Below are 24,960 nucleotides of genomic sequence, written 5' to 3' on the forward strand. Positions count from 1 at the left end.
TGGTGCCTAAAGATATGTAAGGAACGTGCCAGACAAGCCTTCCTGGGGAGAGCCACCACTGAAAAGTCCATTTTCATATTCACAGAAGAGGTACACAAATAAGGGTTCAGATGGTGATCCCAGGGTCCAGGTCAGTTCATATGGTTCATCCATCATTCCTGATCATTGGTTCTCCATCCCTGCCTTTGAGAGTGATCTAATTTAGCACGTCTATTTTACAAGCATTTATTAAAATAGTGTCAAGCTTTCTTAATATTGTATTTGCAACTTGAATCTGGTTCATTGTTGTAACCAAACTTTTAAATTGGCAAATTCTCCACAGAAAAATAAAGCACTGGAAAGTTTTCCTCACATCTCCATATGTTGGTGGATTCCCATCATCCCTGACTAGTAGCCATGCTGGTTGAGGCTGATAGGAGTTGGAATTTAACAACACCTGGAGGGCAACAAGTTCTCCATTTCCTGCAGCAAACATACTTACTGATTAGGGCTATAACAAAAATGGGTACAAGTTTCAAATAAGCATATCAAAAAAGGTCTAGGGCACAAGGGTAACTGTGTGGAGGAGGAAGAGCAGCAGGAAGAGGAGATGATGATGATGATTCTTTGGGGGTAATACAACTTTAAAATGGTGATTTAAAGCATTGGCCTACATACTCATAATGTAATTTTTAATCATGTTCACAACCATCACTGTTTATTACTATCTATTATTCTTATCGCAGGCATAACATGACTGAACACAGTAATTAAGAATATCCTAAGATTTTTTGGGGGGGGGGGGACTTCCATTCATGTTGGTTTACCACAAATTTACCTAACTGCATACCAAGAATTCTGCTCTGTTGTGGCACACAAAACATAGTGTACATTGAACAGGGAAGATCAGGCTTTAGCATGTGAATGCCCTAGTAAAGGAGCTGCAGGTACAATGGGGCTAACAGCACTTAGTTGTTGGATGTTGGTAGGACCACACCATAACAGCTGAAATGTTTTTACTGGGAAACTCATGAGCGTTCCTAGACTACATCAACAGCTAGAGCATGTGGACAGGCTAGAACCAGGCAGAGGGCCTTCTTGGTAGTGGCACCGGCCCTGTGGAATGCCCTCCCACCAGATGTCAAAGAGAACAACAACTACCAGACTTTTAGAAGACATCTGAAGGCAGCCCTGTTTAGGGAAGCTTTTGATGTTTGATGGATTATTGTATTTTAATATTTTGTTGGAAGCCGCCCAGAGTGGCTGGGGAAGCCGAGCCAGATGGGGGGGTATAAATAATAAATTATGCAAACATATGCAAAAGGTAGCAAACGTAGAAGAAAGAGAACAGTTTGAAGCAGAGAACTGATCTTGCAATAATAATGCCTAGTAACTGGCAGCTTCCTTCACAGTAAATGAAAACAAAAATGATGTGCTCCATTTGCTGGAGGAACATATTGCATCCATTTAAAAAGGCAAACAAGTGTACAGTAGTTTGCGGGGGTCCAAATACTATGCTCACCCGGCAGAAAGGACAAAAGTTCACACAAGGAAGCTGACACATCTAATGATGTTGCATCCATCTAATGTAGCACGTACTGGGCACCAAATGTTCATAGTCAGATAGGACTGTGTCCAACTTCCAACACATTCCAGTGACTAAAACGAAGACAAATGCCACAGGTACATTGCAGCATATAAAACTGCAACCACTTTGGGCTCAAGGAAATCATAGGTATTAACTATGTTTCATGAGTTCACTGGCTGTGATGTGACCATATTCTTTGCCAAGAATAGCAAAAAGTCAGCATGGAACAATTTATTGATGTCACAGGTGCAATTCTGATATTGGCATAAACCTCAGCACTATCCCTGACAATATCATAGTGCTAGTTGAAAACTTTGCAGCGCTCTGTATGACAGAATCAGTAGATTGTGTAAAGTCAATGAGAATAGGCAGCAGCCGTTTCAAGGTCACAATACCATCGATCTGGTATAGGGAACAACCACAAACAGGGCCTCAGTCTTATCTGAACTGAGCTTCAGTTTGTTGGTCTCATCCAGTCCATTACCAATGCAAGATAACTGCCACACCTGGAGATGTAATGGAGTAATAGAGCTGTGCGTCATCATACATGACAACCCAAAGAAGTTTCTATGCGAAAACTGGGCTAAAGCTGATTGAACAGATATAGAAATCTGTTCCTGCAAGAGTGCCGGATCTGGTTGCAAAGCTGAAGAATCTTGCCCACGAAGGGAAGACTGGCACTGGTTGGTGATTATGTACATGTGTGTATTTATGCTATTGAATTATTATTATAATTTTATTATTTTGAATTTATATATACATTATATAATATAGAATTACATAGTACGTTGAACATGCACATCCCCTTGTTTTATGTTCACTGTTTATACACATCCATTCTATATGTCTTTTAATTAGCATCACCATTGAAACATTCTCGATTCAAAGTATATTCACTTAGTAGCAAACAGTGTAAAAATGAAAATTCATTTATTTCATAATGGGTGTGAGAGTGCACCCATATGAAATTTTAGGCATTGTCCATAGCAGGTTTGATGCTTTTAACCCAAAGTGTATATACTGTACGGTCAATAATATTGACTTAACTGCTGCACCATTTGGATGGGCAACTGAGGAGAGAGTTCACAGCTGTCAGATAGTTCACAAACGCATAAAAATTAAGACTCTTGCAGCACAATTGTATGTTCCACAAATATATAACAAATGTGTCCTGCAGCAAAAATAGGTCCTCAGCTTGCTAGCTTTTATGGGTATCAAGCATTATATGCATTATGGCACATATAACTTTAAAGAAGACAAAAAGAGTTACACTTTAGAATTTTGCTGGGAAAAGGATAGCAAATATGTTACTAAGAAGGAACACTACCACTAGTGAAAAGAAATAAAAATTAATAAAAAGTATGTGTTTGATAGCATGAGGCCAACATTAGAAGGGTCTTTGAAAGACAGGAGTTATTTAAGTAGTTACCAAGTTAAGTCATTTAAACATTACTAGCAATCTGCAGTCTACAGTTTTTACTTCTGGAATTCATAGTTTCATTTGCAAAAATAAAAAAACAACCCCAACATCACAGCATATTACTTTTAATCATCATAATCTAATACCGTAATAGATTTCTCCATTCCCCTCAAAATACTATACTGGAGGTGTCTTAGAGATCCGTCATCTGGTAAGTTCATTGTTACTCACCATCAAAACAGCTTTGCTGTGCTAATATATTTGGGAAGTTCATTAGTTGCTCATCTGTTCTTTTCTCCTCCCCCTCATCCTAACAGGCTGCCATAATACAACCCATTTCCCCAGCATGAAAAAAATGTCAGGGATACTGACCTTAACGCCAGGAAAAAATGGAATGGAAACCAATAGTAGCAACCACCATAGCGTTTTATCCTTGAAGCAAATCTCATCACAGCTGAACTGTGATTTTAGCAACAGTATTTCTTTATTACAACTATTGCTTAGCAGCGGTAGTAATGCGTTAATGATACTGCATTGTTAAGTGAATAGCTAAAGATGGGACAAGGATGAAACAGAAGTCTCCGTTCTCTGATAATGTCAGTGATCACAGCAACAAAAAATGACTTTAAATGAAAACAAAGATACAGTTACAGATGACCAGCAATAGTAAAACAGGTTATTATTCTCATTACACTGGAGAATTAGAGTTCCATTTTGGCATACAGGATTTAATAAAGCATACTTTTAGATTCATACAAATTTCATCCACCTTGAAGAATGTGGAAATAGCTTTAGAAATCTATTACCTGTTTCAGTATCATTAACAGAACTCTTGAGTAGTCTTCCAACAGCACATTACTTAACTAATGTAACCGAAGTAAGTAGAATACAGTCCAAGTTCTGCTACACAACTATAAATTCATCCAGACAGACAAGTTCTGTTACCTTCTGTTACCTACCTTTAGCTTGGCAGCAGCTACCCGCCAAGGTAGGTAACTCCCTCCCATCAGACAGGTGCCTCCTCTATTGCTTTTTTGGTACCTGTTGAAAACACTTTTCTTTCAACAAGCCTTCTAAGTACTGTAGAGACTTTTCCCCCAGCTGGTTCGGAGTTGAACTGATTTTATATATCCGTTTTTGGTGTTCTTTTAAATTGTTTTGATGTACATGGTTGGTTTTCTATACGAAAATGTTTTAGCTGTTCTGTGTATGTTTTTGTTGTCCTGTAAATTGCTTTGGGTATCTCAGGAGAAGTGATCATAAATGAAATAAATGAATGAATGAATGAGTAATACAAATTCAGCCAGAAGACCACACAATGCTAGATATGTTTATGCTCAATCTTTCTCCAAAGATCCGGATCCTGTATATTCAGAGTGAGTAAAGATATGCAACCTCTGTCATTTCCACTGTGATCAACACCCACACAAACATATCTCAGGTCTTTAGTGATACAGCTATAAATGCAACCTTATGATGCATTTCACTAGAACACTAGAAAGCCTTCAGTGTGCGTTTTTCTCCTGCTTTTTCTTTATTGCCAATAGTAAGCTCTAGCATCTCTCTTACATAACTTTCACACGTCACAATCACCAGACAAAATTTTAATCATTCTCTTGATGTTCTACACACCAGGACCTTAACTGAGAGGCTCATATGCACAGGCCTCCTGTTCTCTTCTACAAGTACTATAGACCTAGACCTTTCTCACATTACAGAGTTCTCTATCTTAGCCAGGATATGAAGCCACCTTCAAATCCCGGAAAAAAGGAAACTATGGGAAGCCCTAGTCATGGTGAATTGTGGTGCCAGTGTAATAATGGCTCAGGCAGGAGGAATAGGGGAGAGGGAATTTGTACTCCAATGGGAAGAGAACACACTCTTAACTTACACCCAGCACAATCCTTCAGCCACAATTAAGAACAAGCCATATGACATCCTGGCAGATGCATAATATTAATCATAATAACCACAACCATAACATTTCCCATCTCCTAACTACAGTTAGGAAATCTGAAGCATTCTCAACTCCTTTCCCCGACCCCTTCAGATGCAAATTAACACTTTCCTGTTCAGAACTATGAAACAACATTATGCCTGTACTGTTATCAGCATTAACCTTTAGTTGTTAAAACCAACATTGAGAAATGTGCTTCTGACTGTGGTTACTAGCTCTATTTTTGGAATTACCTCTAGTTAGTAATATTATATGCAAGGAAAGAGAAGGAGAGGTCTTAATAATCGGCAGCCCTCCTCAAATTACTCACTTCAATGACGGTAATTAAAGGCCAAGCTGTATTTTCACGAGTTTCACTTTAAGGAGAAATGTGCTTGTTCAGTGAGAGACCTTCAACAGCTAAGAAAATCACATGAAGAGTGTTTCTCTGTTTGTCATCTAATTATAGCTTAGACAGAGCTATGTAGTAGTCCCAGGGCAATCCCTGGACTAGCAAATAGGGCAGAGCTCATGGAAGCTTCCATACTCCCAACTCTTGGAAGCTGTGTATCCCAGAGAAAGTAACAGCTTCAGCAGAACTTCTTAATTTTCTCTCAGGAAGCAACCCTCAAGGCCATGATGCATAGCTATCAACTTTTCCCTTTTCTTGCGAGGAATCCTATTCAGAATACAGTAAGGGAATTTCCCTTTAAAAAAAGGAAAAGTTGACAGCTATGCATGATGTTAGTAAGAGTTCTGCATTAATCCTGCACACACTTCATGTTTCTACCTAGCATTAAGAAGACAAACTCAGGAATTTTACATCACCTTTGTTCCAAGGCCTGGGACTTCCCTGAGTCATGCCCGATGAGCTAGCTCAGGGGCTGCAAAGGTCGTAGGAACCTTAGAAATCAGTCTTTGGGAGCTTCTGCACACTTCCTTCTAGTGTCCAGAATTTGGATGAAAAATAGAAGGCAGTTCTAAGGAGACAGTTGAAAGCATCCTGAAAACTGAGATATTTTCTAACACAGAAAACTAAACCAAACATATTACTTCTTTGGCTCAGCTCTGTTTAATTTCCAACTCTTTTACATTAAGATTGGGCAATGGCTTTTCATTTGCAGCTGCATGCAAGACAAAAACCTGAGAATTATACCAGTCCCAACAGATGTCAAACTCATTATCACTTTCCAGTGTTACCTTCCTGACCATGCAAAGATATACTGAGTTACAGCTCCAAATAAAAACTGAGGATAGTGTCAACCTGATTATTCTGTCAACATCAAGCCATATGGAGACCTCAACATGCTAACATTTTCTTTTTTAAAGTCTTCTTTTAAAATGCACTGTTTATTGGTTTTCCCGGTTTTCTCCATTAACAGCACAAAGAAGGAAAAAGAAAATATATCAGCAAAACATGTCCATTCATAAAACCATTTTACAAAATCAGGCATATGTGGAAACCAATAATAAAAAAGAAGAAAGAGGGGAGAGGGAGTCAGACAGGAAAGGATAAAGCTCTGGCAGAGCCCATACTACATGCATATTGCACCAACAGCTCTAGATGGGATCTCAGATCTCAGAAAAGTTGTGCCCTTTGCACCTCTAGGCAAAAGCAGCTTTTTCATAAACTGCAAGAGAGGAAAAATTCTCCAACCAACAAGCTATGAGAGGAGCCATCCAGTCCTTCCAATGCTGTAAAACCTGTTGGTTAGCTACCAATAAAGTGTGCAAGATCCAGCTGTGGTGTCCCTCCTTCAAGTTCCAAAACACTCATGTAATGCGTGACATGAACATGTAAAGATTTGAGAGACATTCTCAGAACCAAATTTATTTGGATTTACACCCCCAAATAAGCCACTACAGGGCGAAACCAGGTCATGGTTTAATGCTGCCCTTGCCTCACCACAAAACTGGCAGGTGCCAGTAGATATAATGCAGTCACTCACTGAAGATTTTGCCAAACAGTTGTTAGACTCACTTGTTTATATATCAAATATTGCAGCATAAAAAACATTATTCTAAGCACCACTTAAGCAAGGCACAATATTTAACATGGTAGCATAGCTTCTATATTTTATGTTACATAATATATCTAGCACTACTTACTCACAGTGGCATTAAGCAGTAACTGCACCTAAGAAATAATAGCTTCAAAGCAGACAATTCAGATAGCATAGAACTATAATACTATCCATACTGAAACAGTTAAAAGAGCTGAAGATAAGCATTTACTATGAAATCTTATGTTCCACCCACATTTATCATTGTTCCATTTATAGTTGCTACCTCTCTCAGTTACCTCCCTGAAGACAACAAAAACACCCATCACAAATGATGTGAGGAAAAAAAAACACTATGAAAACAATCTTCTCATTTCCTTATGATTCAGCATGAATACACTAATAATTCATCCTCATTATTAGAAAAAGAAACTACAGCATACTAGTCATGTGATTCTGTCTACCAACAGAGGTACCTCAGAAGGCATTTTCTGCTTAACAGTCAACTAAATCTAATCAGAAAGGGTTTCTTCTTTATGTCCCACTGGGAAAATGAATATACACTTGTGCTAAGTTATCCCTAATCAGTAAGGACAACTCATTTTACTGTTCCAAGTTTAGAAACAGTGCATTCAGAACTTTCAGTTCAGTACAAGATGCATTCAACATGTAAAACAACCCATAAACTTAAGAGCTGACACTTCTCAACAACTGCTTTGAACAGATGTCAAACTTCTTCATTGTAGTCCAGAAAGCATAACTATCTGTAAGGAGAAATGTCTCTACCAAAGTACTCCAAACACTAAGCAAGACTCAAGTGTCCACATTCCGGCACTTGAGTCTGTGATTTCTTTTCTGCTTGTCTTGTGACAGAATCCTATGCATGTTGATTTTCACTTGTCTCCTGCATGAAGCAACTGGTATCCCAAACAAAGTTTGAACACACAGCTGAAGTCCCTAAATACCTTTAGTGGATTCAAGGTAAGTGCAGAAGTGAAATTATTTTCAGGGCCCGGACAAACAGCACACTAGTAAAATTTCTTTGATTTTTAACCCATGACTAATCCACTTCTCTTTATGCCATTGAGTGATCTGCTTTCTAACATCATAGAGGAGTATCACAGACTAGAAGCAAGCAGCTGAATACTCACGGAACTGGAGGTACCATATAATTCAGTTCTTTTTTTGTTATGTAAAAAGAAGAATTCAGTTCTAAGCAATGATTGTTAAATTGCTCAACAATAAATTTCAACAAGTTTAAAACCACCACCTTGGCAGCACAAATCAGCCGAGCAGTTTCATAACAGTGCTTGCTGTGTATGGTATGCAAGCAGGAGTTTGACTTTCCTCCACCACCCATTTCCAAAAATAGGAGATTATGGCTTTTGGCTTAGGTAGGATTAAATCTCATATTTGGCTTTGGCACTACGTAAGAATATATATATATATATATATATATATATATATATATATATATATATATATACACACACACACACACACACACACATATATATATATATATATATATATATATATATATATATTGCAGAGAGCTAGAGGTCTTGCTAATCAAACTCTTTATACTCCAGCACTTCAAAATCTGCATTAGTTTACAACTTATTTTTCAAAAAGAGAATTGCTTAACTCATCTGCAGTACAGATAATCATTACACCTTGATGTGCAAATGAAGCTCAAGAAACAAACTTGTTTCAGCAATCAACTCCATAATATATGCATGGAAATATGTTTTATTATCTGTAAAATGCTTACATAACCTGCTTTACCACATTACTGTTTGAAGAGAGTCAGGCAACAGAATTAATAACTGAATATACTCTGTCAGTCAACATACTTTCATGAGACCAAAATAAATGGAAACTTCCTGAAATGGTTAAGGCAGCCCAAACCAAAAGTGGGACTTAGAACATTTTTTAAAAATGAACGAGGATAGACTGGGGTGCAAAGTATACCTCAAAGACAAGTAGATTAATTTTGCTTTGAAAGACTGTACTTATCTTTCAGTCATGACAACTGAAATAGTTTCTCTTTAAACTTCCAGAGATACAGTGGAACCTCAGTTTTCGAATGTCTCAGCTGCCGAACGTTTTGGAAGCCGAACGCCGAAAACCTGGGAGTGAATGCTTCCGTTTTCAAATGCGCCTCGGAAGTTGAATGGCTTCTGCGGCGCTTTTTTCCATTTGTATTTTCCTGCTGCATTTTGTTTTAACTTAAAATATCTGATTTTAGCTTATGGATTTTCTGTCCTCACTTTTGCTTCTGGGTTCTTCATCCTTCTATTACTACCTTGCACCTTCATCTTTGTCAGGCTCCAACTCCACAATGGACTTTGTCACACTTTGCTCCTCATCTTCTTGTCCTGATGCCTATTTGCAATTATTGCTCTTCTGATCCTTAGTCGCTCTTCTGAACATTACCAGCAGCCTGTCCTAGAGCTAAGTCAAGGTCTGGCACTGTAACAGCCCTAAGTTCTGAAAAAGTGCAGTAAGTGGACTACTGAGTTATTACTGAAAGGCTATCAAACTTGCAGCACAATTTAGTAAAGGATAGACAATAACAAAATATCAACAAGAACAAAGTGGGGGCAGAAAAATCAAACCAGATACACAATGAACTACAATATCTGATCTTAACTGTAATACAAATATACAAAATTGATATTAAATACAATGCAATGAAAGTTAATCACAAACCATACAGGCAATATCTGCAAATTAATAAAATACTGCAGGAAAAGATACAAAATGTAAAAAAGATCATCCACAAATAGCAGTATATTATGCTTTCAAGTGAGCTGAAATAATCACTGTAGAACAGTGTTTTTCAACCTTTTTTGGGCAAAGGCACACTTGTTTCATGAAAAAAATCACGAGGCACACCACCATTAGAAAATGTTAAAAAATTTACTCTGTGCCTATATTGACTATTATAAAGTAATTTTTCAGTTTTTCCCACGGCACACCAGGCAACATCTCGCGGCACACTAGTGTGCCGCGGAACAGTGGTTGAAAAACACTGCTGTAGAAGAGGTAAATGTCCTAACAGAAGTGAGACACTATTTTAATAAGTTTGCAATTGTATCCTCAAATTAGGTTTTAAGCTTTCCAGTGAACATCTATTATCTCCTCTCTGCAACAATTACAAATCTATCTTCTAACATTTAGATTTTTTATTCTGTCCACTTTCTCCTGTATCAGTAAAACTTAAATTTTCTGTTACACACGTATAAAAAGTACTGTGCTGGATGCATACTGAAATAGCTAATGAAAAAAGAGGATTACGGGAAGAGGGTAACAGGAATCATTATATCGTCATATTTACTACCTTAATCACCCAGATAATTCTTATTAAGATATATAGGTGATTTGACACCAGTTTTTAATTGCAGCAAGACTTGAGAGAAATAGAAAAATGCTGATTGTCCCAACACAAAATGTGCCAACAGGAACTAAGTTACATATCTGCAAGATTTAGTGAAGGAAGAGAAGGGTTAAAGTAGCTGGGACATCTGAAAGGGGGTGGGGACTTCCAACACTCATCTGCATTTGCCCCCAGAATCAGAGGCTGTGAAAGACAGCAGCCCAATAAGAAAACCCTGGAACTAACATCTGACTGCTTTGGCAGACAGTTCCAAGCCAGAACATTCAGTTTCTGAGCAGCAATTGGAAGAGGTGAGAACCCTACCATAAGTAACTATTGCACTATTGTCTTTTTGTGTTAAATGTTTTATAAACTGCCTTGTGAACATCAGTAGGTGAGGTATAAATGCTCAAAATCAAGCAATCAAAAAGAAATATGATAATCTGTTTGTATCTTATGAGAATGTAAGGTTTAAAATCAGAGCCTATCCCTAGAAAATATCCCTGGAAATATCCATATTTTAAATGAGATGTAGCCAACACAGTGTCCCCCAGATGTTTTGGACTCCCTGCTCCTATCAGTTCCAGCCAGCATGGCCAATGGGTCTGGGATGATGGGAGCTGTGGTTCACAACATCTGGAGGGCATCATGTTGGCTACCACTGTAAGTGAAAGATTCCAGAACCAGTGTAATGATATTATTTAATGAGCTGTCAAAGTACTTAATACATTCCATTGTTAATAATGATATACTGACTTACAACCAGTAGCATTAGATTTAACTGTTAGTTGCATAACTTTTGTTATATAACTGAAGCTACTGTATACTTAAGTAGGCTATACAGTATACTTTTTATACTGTATTTTTAAAAAGGAAATGTAGGTGGCATTTCATCACCCTTTTTACATTTTAATTGTGGTACTAGGCAGGGCCAGCCCTCCTATCAGCACCATGAGACATTTGTCTTATGCAATGCCTCAGATCAGGCAGATCAGGCCTTGCACCCTGCCCAATACAGCTATCTGGCTCGCTGCTGCTACTGCCAGTCAGCCTTCAGAGCTGCTGTGAGTTTTGCTGCCAGCTGCCGTCCCTGCCTTGCAGACCCACTGCTGGTCCACAGGGCGCCGTGCCTGGTGATGGGTATCACCTCCTCTCTTCAGGCACTGGGGGCTGTCACTGTCTTCTCCACTGAGCTGCCTGGGCAACTGCTTCTAGGTGTACCCTGTGGCTGGTGTAGACAAGAGAGGCTCTTGGCAAAGGGAAAGAAAACAGGCAGTGTGTATTTGTGGGCGTCATGTGTGGGAAAGGCAATGGGATGCTGATTTTGCTTTCACCTCCACCTTCCCATTTCTTTTTCACCATTAATAGGTGAAAGTGGAAGCAGCTTAAAAAAAAAAAAAAGAGGAGGGGGGTGGCAGGTGACAGGTGCAGAGATGGGGAGACAAATCCCCATGATCTGGTTTGTGCATGGATAAAAGAAAGCAAAGAACATAAAATTCAAGGTCTCTAATGCAACATCTCCCCTCTTCTTACCTTTGGGCTGAGGGAGCTTTGGGCAACCAAGAAAGAAAAGTTTGTTGGAGTTTGTTTCCCTGGGAGGGAAGGAAAAGGAAGTCTAATTCAGATAAGTGGCCATATCCTGCTGCTAGCTTGAGTTCCAGTTTGACAAATGAAATTACTTTTCTTTTTCCCGGGCTAGTTCTTGTTGTGCTTGCCAAATCGTCATTGTCCTCCTCATTCCTCCACAGCAGGAAATTTCAAACACAGAAATTATTTGATGGCCAAATTCATTTCTTGCTTGCTGGTTTTCTAATACCCCCTTTCCTTGGAGGGCTGGCTGCTAAATAAATAGGGCAGTCCCATGTAAGTCTACGCAGAAGTATACTCCACTGAGCAAGTGTGCATAGGTTGGCACTGCTTGGGTTGCCATAGGGTGATTAACTATTCCGTTTTTTGGTATTTTGGGAAATGAGTAATGATTAGCCTCACGAAGCACCCTCACGTGTTCAAAGTGCTCCACACACACATTATCTAGGTAATCCTTGCAACAAACCTACAAGGCAGTTCAGTATCCTCATTATATTGCAAGTGGAAATTGCCTAGTAAGGGTGCACTAAACTGCAACTGGACTGAGTCATCAGAACTGGAGGACTTCTCTTTTCACAGCTTCAGTCTCATAGTAACTAACACTTAAAATAAAACTGATTTACACAACTGTACATATTTTTAAACATATAGACAGAAATGTTTTGAAGCAGAGTGCACAAATGGTGGTCTGTGGGGGGCAGGCACTACCCAAAACTATTTTCTTATGCAAACATAAGCTGGTGCAACAAAGGTGACTGGGGCTTGGGTACTATGCACTATGGCTGGTTCTTCTTCTTCTTCTTGTTTTGTGTGTGTACACTATTTGTTGCTTCACCTCTGAAAGGAAAATTTTGTGGACCCAATACTTGGGAACGTAGGAACTCATTTCAGTTTTTATTTTTGTATAAAATAAAACCCAACCAGATCAGATGGGTGGGGTATTAATAATAATAATAATAATAATAATAATAATAATAATAATAATACTTTTCACCCACCCTTCATCAAACAAGTGAACACAGTGTGGGGTACACAAATAAAAACAGATTAATTCAACAAAACAGGAATAAAAAGGAATAAATGATTACATAAAAGCACTACAAAAACTCACTAACATTGTAACTATTCACACTCCAAGGATCAGTGGCCTATCATGTCAAAATCAACATCATTAAAAGCCTGACTGAAGTGGTAAGCTTTTAGCTGGTGCCATTAGTAAAAAGGAGAGAACATCTTCATCCCCTCCGTAGCCTGGAAGATTCACAACTTAGCCTGCTCACAAGTACCTCCATTGGCAAAGAAGCATGCAGAAGAACAAGATTTTCCTAAGGCTGCTAACATGGTTTCCAAACTGTTTTTAAATTACTCCATTATGATGTAAATTTGCTACGCAATTTACAATTATTAAATCAAGTTCCTCTTGCTCCCTTGTCACCAATTTTACGACCTTGGTTAGGATTCCCATACAAACAATTGTTAGCAGGCTGCTAATGTGATGATTTTCCTGTTCTAGTAAAAAAAATGGCACAGAACAATTTTCTCCCAATTGCAGCAGAGTCAAACAATGCATTTGATGTTGGGCTCATCAGGAGGTCTGTGACTCAAAGTGTTGAATTCCCATGGTTTTGCAAAGTGGGATTTCAAAAACAAGAGTTTTAAAAATCAGTTGCTAAGTGCATAAAGCAGTGACTTGTTAACTAGGTGTGGGTGTCAGAAAAAGAGACAGACAGAGACACAGAGAAAGACAGAGGGAGCACTGCACAGAAACTTTTAAGGCAGAAAACCAAAATCTTCCTATTATGCCAGATTTGGGGGTGCAGTTTGCAGGTCTAGGCTTTGCAGTTTGTGGACGATGAAAAGGAATCAGCAGCATAGGGCCTGAAATGTTTTATTTCTGGTTATTGTGTGGAGTTTTAGGAGTTGTTTTTAAGAATATGTTCTAATTGGTGCTTATGTATTTTTATTGTATTTAGCTTTATAAGCCAGTTCATGTGGTCATTTTTTCAGAGTGATTAGCAGCAGAAAAAAAATGTAATTCCATTACTTATTTTTAAAAGGGTGGCAACATATTGCCCTGTAAATTCAACCTGAGCCCCTTTTAATATTTTTGTAGCTAGTAATTATATTGCTCCTGCAGGTCACTTAAACCAAATGTGTAGCCACATGAATTTCAGCAGTGCACAAAGGGAGGTTGAGCGGCCATAAAAAGCAAATTGCTGCCCACCTTCAGAGCAGCAAAATATATTCAAAAACACAGATGGAATTCCCTACTCTCTACCAACTCTCCTGAACTCACTGAGAAAAAGTGAGAGTTGAGTGAATATTTTGTTCTCCAATTCCCACACCCCAACAGCTACTTGAGCTTGAGTAAATATGACAATCATAATCATGTTACTTAACATAAAATTATGATTAAGTTTTCTAGTATAAACTTTACAGAAATGTCACTAAAATGAAAGTTCCTCAGTCTATGTTAAGTATATGATCTTCAAAATGCTTGCCTAGAAATCTGACCCCTGAATAGTAAGAAGCATGTGCTCAAGCCAACAAACTTAAGCAGACATACATTCCAGATCTCTGGTTTTTTAAAAAGTTTTAAGTTAGCCCTTCAGTCAGCCTCCACGGAAATGCATTGACTACTTCTGCATTTTCTATTCCTAGCTGTCGAACCGTGCAAATTCTCAACAGGTTAATCAATCAGCATCACTTTTCAGTAACATCAATAACTGTTAAGCAGCAATAGCAGGATGGGTGCTGGCTGGGAGGTGGATACCAACCTTAGCCTTGCTTCCAAGTGAGAGGTAGAATGATGAGGAGCTGCATCTGCAGTGAGAGCATGAATACAACTCACAAATGCACCTGCAGTGTTATCACCGGGTGATTTTGCCATTTTATATTGCTTTGTTGTACTTTTACTGTATCTTTCTTTGGTATTAGTTTATTGCTTGGGTGGGGGGTCCTTTGGACCAAAAAAGTGGTATATAAAACCACTTTTCAAAAAGCTTACACTGAATATATTCAACCAAGATGTTATACAAATTCTATAGGCAGTCAAAACAATAGTGCAAAGAATTAAACAGCACTGTTCATTTCATGGTCAACGTTAAGGTGTAAGACGCCAACATGGTTAGACATTTCACAAACACCACAAAAGAAACAACTATTGTTAAGATCTTAAATATAGTTATGGTGGTGGTTTCATTTTGGCTTTTGGGATAGGTCAAGCTTTGTGGGTAGAACTGGGCAGTGTGCCACAGTAAGCTTTTCCATCAATACAACCATTTTCCACTTCATCTTCCTTCCGAAGAGCAATTGTGGTCTGAACTTGATTCTACAAAGGTTTCTTTCAAAACTAGTATATTTCTTCCTAACTAAAAAATTGCCCATAAGGAAATGTGGTTACAGCAACTGACAATTTTATCTCCTTTCCAATTTCCCATCATTAATATCCAAATTAATTTCTAGGAGTGAAATCAAAGCACTTACTATTATTAGAAGGGTAAATAAGTTGTATTTCAAAAAGGGAACGATCAGCTGCACCAGCTGACTTCTCTCAAGCAACACTGGATACAACCAAAGTTGCTCATTCTCTTCATCTTTGCATTCAATTCTAGCCTTTATTTATCATTGGCTTTAAATAGAAAAATAATCTACATAATTTTTTTTACACCCATCATTAATTGAAGAGCAGTTTTATAAACTATAGAATGCAGGACGACACAGGAAAAGCACAAGAGTTTTGTGTTTCCTGTTCTTCTGTGTCATCCAGAACAGAGCTCCTGAGAGTTCCATTCTGAGCAATGGCAAAGAGCCCAAGAAACAGGAAGTACAAGGCATTTGGGCATCCTGTTCCAGATAAAATTATATAATCTCCAAAAATGCTAAGTGCTCTGCTAAAGTAAGGTGTAAGGATCAGTGTGCCAGTCAACCAGCGGAAACTGGAATTGCTCCAGTACGGCCACACACCCTGCACTGGTTTAGCACCTCAAGATGCTTCCTCTGAATTGGAACAGTACAAATAATTCAGCTGCAGTGAGAAAGAGATGGGACAATACAGGTGTGCCATGAAATCTAGGTGTGAGCAGGTGGAATAGCATAGCAGGATTCAAGAGGGTCAACATCTGAAAAGGACCAAAACTCACCTTAAGCTGGTTCACATATACATCTATATTTGATCAACACATCTCAACAGACTACAGGTAAACACATACACACAGAATCACATCATTAGTTCACCACTAATACAAATCTTCCCTAGATGTCCACAGATATGTCAAAAGGAGGGGAACAGAGAAAGTGCACTGAAGTCTGAAAGGGAGACTGAGAACTTTTTAGCAGTATGCATTGGCATGCTGCATATTAAAACATAGTTTGCTTTTAACTATAGTTCAATGTGATGTGCAAACCAGGCCCATAAATGTCTACAAACTTTTGCTTGGTATCAAAAAGGCATAAAAAGACAGTCCATAAAACAAAGACAGGATATGCTTTCCATAACAAATCTAAGAAACACAAAATATCCTGAAGAAATAGAGGGGAAATTTGTTTACCGCTCATAACATGCCCTGTGCGGGTTTGCTAGACGGGATATGATAACAATAAACCAAATCTAAAGGGGGATTAAGTGTATTATTCTAAAATAGCTTGGTGTCTGCAATGCAAGCAAAAAGAAAAAATCCGGAATGACTTTTTTGGCCTGTCTTTCAGCTGAAGGCAGATGTTCAGCGCACACAGCATCTGTTAACTAGCACAAGGTTTGGTGCCTCTCTCATAGCTGTCTCATTAAGTTCTGCTGTGCCTGCTCCATATCATAAAGATACCTAGGGGACATTTACGAATGGGGGAAGGGTGTTTATTGTCCAAAAAATTAGGGCTGCTCCATACACGTTTGCATGTTCATAATCCTTTTTACATGTTTTTACGTTTTTAAATGTTTTTATTTGCTTTAATAGTATCGTTTTATCACTTTGTTGCTTGCCACCGTGGGCTCCTTTTGGAGAAAAGGCAAAACAGAAATTTAAAACAACAATAATACATCTGTACAGACAAACATCATGTAAGGTAAAGTAAAGGTAAAAGTAAAGGACCCCTGGACAGTTAAGTCCAGTTGAAGGCGACTATGGGATGCAGCAGTAATCTCACTTCAGGCCGAGGGAACGTTTGTCCACAGACAGCTTTCCAGGTCATGTGGCCAGCATGATTAAAACGCTTCTAGCGCAACGGAACACCATGATGGGAGCTGGAGCGCACAGAAATGCCGTTTACCTTCCCACCACAGCAGTACCTAATTATCTACTTTCAAACTGCTAGATTGGCAGGAGCTGGGACAGAACAACGGGAACTCACCCCGTCATGCAGATTTGAACTGTCAACCTTCCAATCAGCAAGCCCAAGAGGCTCAGTGGTTTAGACCACAGCGCCACCCGCTCCCTTACCAACATCATGTAGACAAATGTGTTGCACAGATATGCACAAGAGAACTAAGACTAGCTTCAGTTTTCTGCTATATATTTAATACTGTATAACTAATATGAAAGTGCTTTCAGTACTTTTTTTTACTGCTAGGGCATAGGCTTAAAACCAGGAATATTAATTTTTTTCTTTAATTTATTTCTGGGTATTTCCATTTTTTTATATGCATGTCTAACTCCTAAAAACTTACTGCAAACTTAAAGTATGTTAACTTAAAGAATTGCTGCACCTTTTCCATACAACACCAAGCAATAAAACTTAACATAAAATGGAACGTTATCTGGAACGTTGTCAAACACTGTAGCTACACTAAAAGAATGATATCTAGAATGGTGGTTCCCAACCTGTGGGCAGGGACTGCAAAGTTATCCCAAGGGAGCCACAAAGCTTTGTATGCAATGCTTCGCCAGCCAATGTTTGGTTTTCATCTGCCACCCACTGCTATGAGCAAGGCATGTATGGATTTTGCAGACCAAGCAGAAGCTTGTTTTACCTGTTCCTAATTAGAACTGAACTCCCTTTCAACAAGAAAAGCATGGAGTGAGTGGCCAGACAAAAGGCACTCCTAACAACATCTGCTACCTAGCCATTTAGAAGCAGAGGTACGGTATATCCAGAAAGAAGCACAAGATTCAGAGGCATTTCCAAGTTGCACACTTGATTTTAAGGATGAGTGCAAACTCTTCCAAAATAGGATATACACCTACTCACAGATAACTGGAATCCTTAAGCAACAGGACCTCCATTGTCCCTAAATTAAGTTTTAACTTGCTTGACCTCATCCAACCCCAAACAGCGGCCAAACACAGAGTTCAGAACCTGAGTCCCTGATATCGGGGGGAAATTTGTGAATAGACTAATTTCTCTCTCAGTCTGTTACAGCTCCCTCCCACCTATTTCATTTCTGTACCTAATGTGAATGGCCTCCAAACAGATAAAGAAACATTCTACTGATGTACCACAAAAAGGCCTGATTCCAAGTAGTCTGCAGCTACTAATAATCTTTCCAATTGTACAAGACACACTATCTAAAATCCCCAATTTAAATACTGTTCACAACATTACATTTCACTTATACCTCAGCCATGATTTGTTAAAGGACTACTTAAACCAAGTGTTTTGAGGTGCCTGAAAGTAAAGATTTTACAACTAACAAAATATGGTGCTTGATGACAAGCACCAGTCAATTTTGTGTGTCACCCACTTTGAAAATGGGTGTCAAGCTAGTATACAATTATGGAACGTAGAATTGTGCCCTGAACATATACCTCATACTAGTGTCTCAAATAAGCTGGTTAAAACTAGAGGCCTCAATTCACCCAGCTTTCCAAATATTGAATTGAACTTTGCACCTCCACATTATCTCTCTCTACAGCACAACTGCTAACAGACTGAGTCATGTACTACTACATCAACATTAGAATATTATCAGCAATGCTAGCTTTGTCTATTCAGTACTATTCATACAGCCATTATTGAGCTGGGAGGTGATTTATGGAAGTCACATTGTAATGGATATGCATGAAATCTGGTCTTGTGAATGAGTTTGTGCATCACTGACTGAGCATCATTCATGCTCCCCTGTGGCCAAGCAAGAATGAGAGATAGGAAACCAAGCAGACCTCTAGGATGAGCCAGCATACTGCAAAGTTTAGCCTCACAATTATCAGAATTCCTCCTGAACTGTGTATGGCCAGACTCCATCCCTTTCATAAGAGAATCTGTGCATATCATTTAGCAATAGCCATCTCTGCTTGTGATGAGTGATTTGGTGGTGTGCTGGAAAAGACAATTTAAGGATATTTTTTAAGTTTGAAGGTGGAGTGTTGTATTATAATTCAAATGCTATATGTTTTGTACATAGGAAGGGAATAAGGAAGATAAATAAACCATGTTTGTATTTGTGCATCTTTGCCCCTTTCTTGTTAACATATCACCCAATTTTATTACTACAGTATAAATAAAAACACACCTTGGGATTCTTTTTCTTGCTTGCTTGTTTTTCTAAATAATTAAGTTTTGTGTATCTTAACTATATGAGTTCTCTCAGTCTTAGTAAAATCTTTCTACATTGTCGTAATGTCTTTAATTTCTCTTCGCAAATATATTCCTTTAATTTGGAACAGTTTATCATATATTTCAACAGTTTTACCATCAGAAGTCTTATTATTGTGTTTACATTTTTCATTTCTGGGCTCATTTGGAAGAAAGGCAGTTTATAAATTTAATAAATAAAGTAACATAAAAATAAAATTATCTTCATTTTAAAAAAAATATCATGATTATGGGCTGTAGTGCAACAGGAACCACACTTCCTCTACCTGCGCATACCCCCACACCACTCCAATCTGCTCTGAAGGGTTGAGTGAACTCCCAGAACATATTTAGGAGACGCTTGGTCAACATCACAGAGCACTTCCCACCATTTAGGTTCCAATCATAACCTGACCTGCCTCGGTGTCCACAACACCACAATGTATGCATCCTCCTATCAGAATCAGAAGAATCTTTATTTGCATCAGCCACTAGCCATAGTGATAAAATAATAAAATAAAATAAAATAAAATAAAATGTACTGAGGATAGAGGTAAAAACCTAACTATACAAAACATATTCTTGAGATTTACATCAATAAGCAAGTACAGTGGAACCTCTATTTGTGACCATAATCCATTCCGGAGGTCGGTCCGGGTTGCTGGGAGAGGCGCCGTCACCACTCCTGCGCATGCACAAACGGCGGCAAACCCGCAGGTTACTTCCGGGTTTGCCGCAGTCACGACTTGGAATGACCATAAGAAGAGGCGGTGGTACGTAGAGGTTTGACTGTGATAGATCTTATCCTCCTGTCATCCAGGGCAGGTATCCCAGGACCTGTTTTAACCCAAACATGCATTTCAGGACCCATTTCTTAATTAATCTTTTACCATATATTTGCATGGTGGTAGTGGTCTTGTTGTGACCCACCTTGTATCAGCCTGCGACCCACTAGTGGGTCCCAACTGACCAGCTAAAGACCAGTGTTCTTTAATGAAAGCCTTGTGTGTCCAGTGATAATATATCCAACGCATCACGGCATTCAGTCAGCTATACTGCCTGCAGCAAAACTGATTTGCTGGCCTCCTTTTCACCTAACACCGGGATTGTATACCCAGAGGTGAACCAATTGTGAATGAAAAGGTCACGCTACATTGGAAGGAAAGACACACCTGAGACTGCCTGCCTAACACCAGCTTGAGAAAGTGGCTGTGTGCATTAGCTATACAGCCAGGTATCATTTCATTTATATGAATCATTCAAATTACATAATTTAAAATACACAAGTCCGAAGAGTTGCTATACATGTTCAGAAGCCAGCTTGAGCTGATGTTTATCAAATATCAAAACGTGACACACATACACACAAAGCTTACTTGGCAACTGCTAGTTAGGGCGTAACCAAAGAGAGACTGAACAACAAGTGTTATTTCTCCATGACTTGACCCTTAAAGTGCTATGTTTCTGCCAGCCCAATCAACTGTAACACAGCTGACATGGCTGGAACACTCTGAGGATTAGGCCACACAAACATTTCCAGTTCTACTGTTCTGAGCCTCATGATGGGTGCAGCAAGTTGCAACAAATTCAGAATTACATCACAGGACTGAGAGAACTGTTCCTGGGATGGCCATGAGGCACACCTGCCTATCACATTGTTGGATCAGTTACTCTGCTGGCCACTGCCAGAGCCTCATGTGCCTCCAAAGGAATGAGTTTCATAAGGAATTCTGCTTTAATGAGAAACAGCTGGTTTTCAACTGGGTGTAAAACCCCAACATTAACACATATTTGTCTGTAATTGTAATTGCCTCATAATGGACGAACTGCAGGTATCAATCTGTTTATTAGGATTGGGAAGGGAAGGTGTGAGAGGTTCATTCCGTTCAGTTCCACTGACAGAAAGTAACTTAGGATCCAAGGCATAGAAAGCCATCCTGCACTCTGTGCTCAAACAGCAGTTTCCATAAGGCTCTACGAGTCTTGCGCGTGACAATCCTCGCTCACCAACTACCTCCACTCAGCACTTCAGAGCACACTATGGCCCAGCAGGGTTATTCAATAGCAGCTGATGCCCTGCTGCGTTGCCAACTCTGCCCCAGGATTCAGATGTGCAGAATGGCTAAAGAAGCATGAGAAGAGTGCCATACATGGGGGGCCTGGGGAAGAGCCAGCAATGGGAGGATGCTACAGATATTCAAAAGGGCAATGGCTGCTATTGAATGGCCCTACAGCAGGGATAACTAGGCTCTGGGGGGCCCAGATGTTGCTGGGCTCCAACTCTCATTAGCCCTGGACAGCACAACTTGGTGTAAATTGTAGTCCAGCAACTGCTCTACAGTGTCACAACATGCTCAGTGAAGTTTTGTGGGAGCAACTGGTGGGGTTGGAAAGGTTTATCTGTAGGAGTCACTCCATGAGCACAAGGTGCAATATTGCTCCCATAGTAAAGTAACTTTAAAACATCACTATGTAAAGTTTAAAGAGAAGAAAAAATAGATCTTAGCCCTTTACATGAATGTACTCTGGTAAAACATAAAACGTTAACTTTAAAATAGTCCATTGTTTCTCTTACAACATGTCTCCATTGTTTATAATCAGTTTTTTTGTGTTGTACTTAGTCCAAACTACTTCCCTGAAGGATGTGATTAAGTTGCTAAAATAATATGTTTGACACTCGACACACCACCTTTTGTACCTTTCAAAAATGTGATACTTCTACCCCTCCCCAAAACATCCTTTGCTATTGCAGGTGCCACATGAAATGTGGTTTGCACAGATACCCTGGGCAACTATCATTTGTTGTCTGTAATGTTATCATAAACTATTCATAAAATGCCTAAAGAAACAAGGTAATGTGCAATACAAAAACATAGAATAAAGAGAAAGAAAACCCTGCTAGCCAGCCTTACAATTATATTTTGACAAGCAGCACTACTCTCCTTTGTCAATCTCAAACTTAACTTCATCCACATTCTTCTGTGGCTGTATACTCTCCCACTGCAAAACTCCAGCACTAGTGTGTTCACCCAATATCTTTTCTTCCACGTGGCAAAGAGTAACAGGTCGAAACCTAGGGTTGCCATATTTCAAACAGTGAAAATCCAGACAGAAACATTGCTGAGCTTTTCTCTTTTGCCCAAAGCTGTTGAGCTTTTTGGGCAAAATTGCCTTTTTTTAAAAATGCCATTTTTAAGCTATTTTTATGGAAAAACAGCAATAACAGCACTGCCAACACGGGCTGCCATATGTCCAGATTGTACCAGTCATTTTTTACGATTTCCGCCCGGGCACTGCTGCCAACTACATTATTCTGAATATATCCAGGAAAATCCGGACGTATGGCAACCCTATCGAAAACTCCCTGCCCCAAAGCTCATTCCTCTTTACTATGAGGGGCAGAATGTTGCCCTTGGATCAAGGCTTGTGGGAGATGAGTGTAAATCCTGAGGGGACCGTGTGCTGTAAAATGAAGACATTTACAATGCGGTTTGTTCTTATATGAAGAATCTTGGATATACAATGGAGCATCTCTTGCAGATATCTGCAAAATAACATGCTGGTTTTGTTTGTGTCTTTATATCACAATGTATTGCTTTTGAAGCTCTTAGAGATGACTTACATACAGGCTATGTAATCAGTCTTCTACTCAAAGCACATAATCCAACAGATTATGCAACTGAATAGCTGTAGTAGCCTGAAGATATTTTATGCTTGAAACACCAAAGCATCTGCAGAGATTTCCTGTAAGTCACAGTATCTCTTAACCTCAGTGTAACCACTACATGAGCTAACTTGTTAGGACTAAAGCAAGACAGATAAAAGGATCAGATTAAAGAAGATCAAAAGCACTAGTATTCACCCTGAAAAACAAAACTGATTCGGTTCTTTTATGCAATGGAGTTTCATGCCATTTGTCTAGAAGGGTCTTAATAAAGGCAGAATCTGACCCAATGTGGGAAGGGAGAGAAATTCAAGACCCATAAAATTTAGACTATAAGAGCCAAAGCAGACTAGTCCTGGTGACTAAAACATCATGTAATTGATGGCTCAGCATATAATACCCTCAAAGATGTTGCATAACTTAAAAAATGGGCATGGGGCAAAGATATCGCTGCATCAAGATCACTAGTTCCAGGCAAGTCCTAGCTCCATGCAATATTAGCTCCATCTGGTATGTTATTTGAAGGGTCTACAAAAATAGTTAATCTCATTCCATTTCCATATGTTCAACATATTTTTATCTACCACAACCAGCATACTGACTGTAAACCAAAGAACTAGCCACTGTTTAAATGTTTTTAGTTCTCCTTTCTGAAGATTGCACTCAGGACAAGAATAAAATCAACTAATGGCAGCAAGTATCAGTCTGCATTCCTACTGATTTTTACTTTAGAGAAAGGCTGTATTTCAGTGGTAGAGCACATGCTTTTGTGTTCAGTCTCAAGTGTGATCCCCTGCATCTCCAGGTAGGTCTGGAAAAGAACCCTTTGGAGAACTGCTGACCACCAGTGTATGCAATACTGAGATAGATGGAACAATGATCTAACTTGACAGAAGACAACTTTCTAAATTGCAGCTCACTCCATTACACATTACACAAATGAGTAGATTTTTTTCTGTTTCCAAACCAGTAAAGTGCCGGTGATTTAAATTAACCATTTATTTAATGCTTCTTTTACAAAAATCTTGCCTTGATTTAAGCAGCCAGCACTGTGATCTCTCTACAGAGAGGAAACCAACATTCAGCAGCTGGTTCAAAATCAGCAGCTGCTCAGTAGCTTAAAAGGAACCTTAGTGGTTCACATTTTGTTCCCATTGACCATGACTGATAGATAGCATTTAGGTTTAGCTTATTCCTCTTCCTCTGAAGATGAAGAATCAGTGATTTCTATTCAAAGAGACCAGTGTCAAAAGCAAGACACCATTGGGTATCTGCCCTTAGGTTGCAGCCCTGGTCAAACAGCAGCATCTGTATACATTAAGCACCAATATGAGTGGGAACTAAGCAAGCTATAGTTCTGGACTAAGAAGGGTTAGGGTTGGAAGAGTGAAGACACAAAACTATATATTATTATTATTATTATTATTATTATTATTATTATTAACTGGTTGTAAGGGAGGAAGAAAGAGGGCAAGTGCAGGAACCCAAGGGTCACTTAAACTCATTCATGACAACCACAATTCCTGACCACAGCAAGTTGTTATGGGAAGCGGGCTTATAAACTAGGTACCCATGACGAAAAAGAAATGTGTCTGCTTTGACTATACAAAAAGGCAAGTCTTTAAACCTTGGTCAGGATCTTTCCCCTTCCTCTAAAACCCCTTGGCAATGCCCTATCCATCTGATATGCTGTCCCTGACCTCACTTAATTCCAGAAAGAAAAATTCAAGAGTAACTACATAGCCAAACATCTGGAATTTGGAGCTGTCCTTTCCACCAATAATAATAATAATAATAATAATAATAATAATAATAATAATTTTATTATTTATACCCCGCCCATCTGGCTGGGTTTCCCCAGCCACTCTGGGCGGCTTTTAGCATATATAAAAAAC

The 24,960-nt window shown here is 39.0% G+C and overlaps 1 protein-coding gene across 6 annotated transcripts in view; it reads right to left on the minus strand.

Moving 5' to 3' along the window:
* The window catches only part of SIPA1L1 (signal induced proliferation associated 1 like 1), a 116,337-nt gene that overhangs the window by 91,174 nt on the left and 203 nt on the right, over window positions 1–24,960 (minus strand). The window lies entirely within an intron of this gene.

The sequence above is a fragment of the Lacerta agilis genome, chromosome 1 (assembly GCF_009819535.1).
Source record: "Lacerta agilis isolate rLacAgi1 chromosome 1, rLacAgi1.pri, whole genome shotgun sequence".
Taxonomy (NCBI): domain Eukaryota; kingdom Metazoa; phylum Chordata; class Lepidosauria; order Squamata; family Lacertidae; genus Lacerta; species Lacerta agilis.